Raw genomic sequence first — 5951 nt, 5'->3', positions numbered from 1 at the left:
GCCTACTTCTCCTCATAAAGCTTCTTTTGTTCCTGATTAGCCCAGAATTATATTAGACTTTGAAGATTTTCTGGTTTAAACAAGATGCTTTGTCCAAATAAATCTCTGGATCAACAAGTCTGGTGGGAGGGCAGGATGAACAATGTCCAGACACACTTGTCAGTGTTCCAGTATTTACCAAAGTGCTAGAACGTTTTGTTAAACACGTGTTAATGGCGGGTCACCGCTGAGCCACATACCCCGTGAGGACAGCGGCCTTTTCTTGGTGTAATAGGATACTAGCCGCATAGTCTCCAGGTAGGGACTTCTTGACTGGTCCGATTGCAAATTAGATTCAGAACTATCTGTTTGTGCAATAGGGATCATATACTTTTTAAACAAATAAACAAATTTGACACACTAAGAATGATCTGCTTTTGTTTTGTAATGTGGTGACCTGCAATTTTCCTATAGGAAATGAAAAACTAAGTTTTTCTAGTTTTACATCGCACTTGCCGTACTTCACTTCTACATAGCTCCTAATGGTCTCGTCCTAACAGTGTCCTATGCCGGAACTCTTTATCTAAACTAAATAAAGAAGTGGTTGCTTAGAAATCTTGACATCAATATCATGTCCAATGAAACGAGTTGGATTGTTAATTTTGTTCTTGTTTTTCTTCATAAGAACACAGCCTCCTATCTGTTGTTGCATTATGTGGTTGATTCTCTTGACCTGATTTGTTCTCTTGAATGACAATCATGTTTCTAGTTGGAATGGGGAGTCCTGACTGGTTAGTGAACAGACAGCACTGCTAATTTCGATAATTGAGGTATCTCGTTGACTTCTGGCTGCATGCGCCATGGCTGAAGTGTTTTTGCTTTTGGCATTTTCAAGTTCATTCACTATTTATTTTATAGATTAGCATCCTGTGAAATAACATGTTTGAAAAAACTGTTACAAAATGTCATGATTCTAGAAACTAGCATGTTATATATCTTAAAATAAAGGATTGCATCCCATACAAAAAGATAAAGGAGTAAATTATTCTGTAAAAGTCAGATTCCTTTTTTTGGTTCCCCAGTTGAGGGGCTTGGCTCTCAGCCCCTTTCAGGCCCTTCTGTGGGACCCTCCGTGGCCCCATCTCCCACCTCTCTGTGAGGCCAGAGATACGACGGCTGTAGCCCTGTGAGCAGCTTGGAATCCAAAGATTCCACAGGCATCTGGAAGTTCACCTACAACCCCTCAGATCCTCTGGACCACGAGGATCAGAGTGCCTGGAAGTTTCAAATCTTGTAGAAGTGACTCATTCTCTATCTTCCTCCATCTCTTATGTAAATCTGCCTCTAACAGAATAATTATTCCTCCTCTACAGGAGCTGAAGCACCCTGCTGACTCAACACTTCAGTCCCTTATAGAGTTCAGTTAGTAGCCAAACTCTATGTATTAACTACCATCTTTATGGTTATGTAGCATTGCACATGCTCTCTGTACCATCTCCTTGTGGTCCAGTTCTAGTCTAGTCGCAGTTTTGAGCCAAGTGTATTTACTGCCCTGTTGGTGCCTGTAGCCTAAGGGCTACTCCAGCAGTCACCAGTGCTGTCCGTGATACAAAGTAGAGAATAGTAACCTGTGGAATCGACAAGAATTATGTCATGTCCCAACTGGGTGAATTTCTGTCCCTGTTTGCTTTGACCTTAGAATTATATAAAGTTAGATAAACAGGTCAGTCACCTGAGCTTAAGAAGGTGAAAGGACACGTTAAAAGGCCCATGACTAGTTTGTTCAAATTCAGCCAACATTTTTTAGTAGCCTTTTTTTCAAATTGGTTTGAGAGAGAGAGAGAGAGCCACTGATGGGTTGTTCACTTATTTCTGCGTTCATTGGTCGATTCTTGTACGTGCCCTGAGCAGAGATTGAACTCTCAACCTTGGATTATGGGGACAACACTCTAACCAGTTGAGCTGCCCCAGACCGGGCCCTTAGTAGGCTTTTGGTATAAGAACCTGGATTTTAATTTCCAGGCCTCTGGCTTTCCTGGCTTGCTGTGACTCTGGTGACTGCAGGAGTTGAGCTGCCTGCTTTTGAGCCTCATTTTTCCTGAGATTCCTATTTTTTGACCCTTTATAGTCTCTTTGCATCAGTTGTCACTCATCTCTAGTTTGACTTTTACGAAGGGATTATTTTATTCCTCCATTTGTTCAAAATAGTGAGTGCTTAGGAGTCTGAGAAGGCGCCATGCTAGAGCTTGAGGATGCAAAGATGTAGATGGTATAGTCCACATCCTAGAGCGTACGGTTGTGTAGGGACAAGAGCCAAGCAAACATTTTTTAGGGCATTACACATATACACACATATCACTCATATATGTACAGAGGTGTACTACACATGCATATGTGTATATGTATATTACACATGCATGTATAAAGAGATTTATTTAAAAATTTTTTCTCATGCAGTTATGAGGCTGACAAGTCTAAATCTATAGGGCAGACCAGTGGGGTTTCTATATTCCAGTATTCAGGCAGAATTCTATCTTTGGGAAACCTCAGTTTTTGTTGTTAAGGCTTTTGACTGATTGAATGAGTCCTACCTGCATTATTGAGGGTAATCTGCTTCAAGTCAACCGGTGACTCTAAACATAAAATTACAGGGGGTGACCTGGGACACAAATGCAGGACCCTTAGTGTAGCTTGGGATTTCCAGTTACACATTTAATATCCCTGATGCATTTGTTAGCTCTCTGTCCATAGTAGCTGTGGCCAGAGAACTACAAAAGAACTTGGATGCTTCCAAAAGGGAAAATAACGTCAGGTAGGATTTCTTAATATCCTTAGCACAGCTTTACTGAGGCAAGAAATTTTATGTGTGCCAAGGGGTTTCCACAGTTTACAGTGTAAAGAGGATTTTTTCTGTTCAAGATAATTCTGAAGAACAGCAAAACCTATCAGGTCGCTTTGGCCTGGCTGTCTCAGTGTCCTCAGCCACGTCTTACAGACAGGAAAACACCCCAGCTCCATCCTTAAATCTCTGTCCAATAATACTGTTTCTTAGTACGGCGATTTTCTAAAATGGCATTTGGAAATTTACGACAGTTTTATGTATCCATTGAGCTTTAGGAATAGCTCATATTGGAAATTCTACATTCAAGGAAAGAATCTAGGAAATATTAAGTCATCAAAAGAAATTCAGAGTCACTTTGGTGTACATCAGTGACCAGTGACACAGGTATCGGAGGGGATATGCCATGAACTTTAAGAGTGAGTGTAACACTAATCCCAAACCAATTGCATGATACAGATGCTCATAGAACTGTGTTAAGTCTACAGATCAGCAGTCCTTAATTTATCCTTTCCCAGTCTCATGTAGAAGTACCCACCAAGACTGCAACCGTACTAGAAACTAAAGACATGAGGAAACCCTGTGCTAAAATCCATTGGGAATCTACACTAACTCCATTGTCAGTCATTTGATACAGTGACTGAAATTAGCTGCAAGGTAGGCAGGAAAAAAGGCCTCAATTGAGTCACTGCTTCTAACTAAGGACACAGGTGCTTAGGACACAGGCGCTACACTACCTAGAAAATCAAACCTCTTATTGCCGAGAAATATTTGAGATAGCTAGAGATTTATGCCCATCCCTTAGTATTCCCTCAGCTTCTTTCTTTCACTTGCATCTTACAGCCTGCAGATTTCAATTTTTGGTACAGCTGCAGGTTCAGGAGGTACGGGCACTTTGCTCCCTTGGATGTACAGCCATACAGAGAAAGTCTTGCAAACGGTGGAGAGTGAAGGATCCCTGGATTGCAGCAAGTGCTGGGTGAGCGTACAGCACTTGTACAAGGAACATTTGCCAGACTCTAGCAAAGCCAGATTATCTAAGAATCAGAGCAGGGGAGGTTCATGCCTTAGTCCAGCAGGCACTAGGCCTGACACGAGGTACTTATGAGACCACCTCACTCCAAGTATAGATCTGAAAGGAACTGAGCTCTCTTGTGAACAGGGAGGAGGGCCAAGGGCATACACAACCCCGTGGAAGCGTTGTTTAAAGCCGGGGTTACGGAAGAAGAAGGCCTGGCTTTAAATCTTGTCTCTACTACTGACCAGCTGTGGGCCTGGTCAAAGTAGGTAGTCGTCTGGAGTCTCAATGTCCTCACATGTAACTTGTTAGTAAACTCTACCTCAGAGTGCAAGAAGTAAATAAGATAATGTCTATAAAACACTTTGCACTCTGTCTTGCACGAAGAAGTGCTTAGACGATTATTTTTTCATTTTTATGAGCCGTAAAGAAAGAATAAGTTGAGATAAACAGGAGGAATGAAGAGGGTGTATCCTGAGATATGCAAAAAATAAATGGAAACCCCAAATGCATATTACCATAGAAGATACGAATCAGCATAACTGACACTATGGAAAACATCATTGGTCATATGGGTAATTTGATCACTCTCCAAAAATGTGGAGAAAAGAGGTGAAAAAAAAATAGAGCAAATGAAAAATGAGAATGCAGCCTTTGAAATATATTGAATAAATAAATGTGCCTTCCCCAAACCCCCAAATAAAAGGTTGCTGAGCCAACTTTGCTGAGCCAACCAAAAGAGCTAAGTTTATTCATCGATATTATTTATTATGTCTATGCAAGATTAATGAAAACTAGTAATAAGGCATATCTTAAATAAGGCATATCTTAAAATTTTTAAGTTTCACATAATTAGATATTGGAAGGGAGTATGCAAAAGAATCATTATTTATAGTTATATTACTCAAAACCCACAGCATGTAAGAACAAATGGAAAAACCATTAATGAAATGAGAAAGGTGGCTAATTGCATAATAAATATATAAAAGTCAATAAAACAGTTGATCAGTTAGAAAATATAATGGAAAGAAGATTTCATTCACAATAGCAGTACTATTACTAATTTAAAAAGCAGTGAAATATATGTGACAAAATTTACAAGAAACACAGGACCTTTAAAAAGAAAACTTCAGTCCTTACAGATGCAGCCGTCTCCCTGACCTTCCAGCACTCAGCCATGGTCAACCCCACCGTGTTCTTCAACATCCCTGCCCACGGTGAGCCCTTGGGCCACGTCTCCTTTGAGCTGTTTGCAGGCAAAGTTCCAAAGCCAGCAGAAAACTTTCGTGCTCTGAGCACTGGGGAGAAAGGATGTGGTTATAAAGTTTCCTGCTTTCACAGAATTATTCTGGGATGCATGTGCCAGGGTGGTGACTTCACACACCACGGTGGCAGAGATGGCAAGTGCATCTCCATCTGTGGGGAGAAATTCGATGATGAGAATTTCATCTTGAAGCACACAGGTCCTGGCAGCTTGTCCATGGCAAATGCTGGACCTGACACAAATGGTCTCCGGGTTTTCATCTGTATTGCCAAGACTGAGTGGCTGGATGGCAAGCATGTGGTCCTCAGCCAGGAGAAAGACATGGATGTTGTGACAGCTGTGGACCGCTGTGGGTCCAGGAATGGCAGGACCAGCCAGAAGATCACCATTGCTGACTGTGGACCACTCTAATACATTTGACCTGTGTTTTATCTGAACCACCAGACCATTCCTTCTGTAGCTCAGGAGAGCACCCCTTCACTCCCATCTGCTTGAGTGTCTTATACATCTTCATGCTCTCAATGCAGTTCATTGGATTCCATGTTTTCCTTACCCCTTCCAGGTCTAGCTGGATTGCAGAGTTAAGTTTATGAGATAAAAACTAAACAACAACAAATAAAGATTAAAAAAAGAAAAAGGAAACTTTATCCTGGAGGCCTCAGACAGCACCCTGGTGCCCCTGCAACTAGGGGGCCTGCCTGAACCCAAAGACATGCAGGCTGGGCCCCCCACCCTGATGCACCCTTGGCCTCCAGTCCACCATGGTTGCATGAGGAATCTGGTGGTGAACTTGTCCTTTGTCACCTTACCTTGTTCTGTGGGTATCCAAGAGACAGGGGGCACCAGTGGCT

General features: G+C 41.8%; 1 pseudogene; it reads left to right on the top strand.

Annotated features, from left to right (window-relative positions):
• Positions 1-5013: 5013 nt before the first annotated feature.
• On the top strand, positions 5014-5511 carry LOC112309338 (peptidyl-prolyl cis-trans isomerase A pseudogene; annotated as a pseudogene).
• The last annotated feature ends 440 nt before the right edge of the window (positions 5512-5951 follow it).

Source organism: Desmodus rotundus, chromosome 3, assembly GCF_022682495.2.
Source record: "Desmodus rotundus isolate HL8 chromosome 3, HLdesRot8A.1, whole genome shotgun sequence".
NCBI classification, from domain to species: domain Eukaryota; kingdom Metazoa; phylum Chordata; class Mammalia; order Chiroptera; family Phyllostomidae; genus Desmodus; species Desmodus rotundus.
The sequence above is the reverse complement of the archived record's forward strand: the minus strand, read 5'-3'. Positions and strand labels throughout refer to the sequence as shown.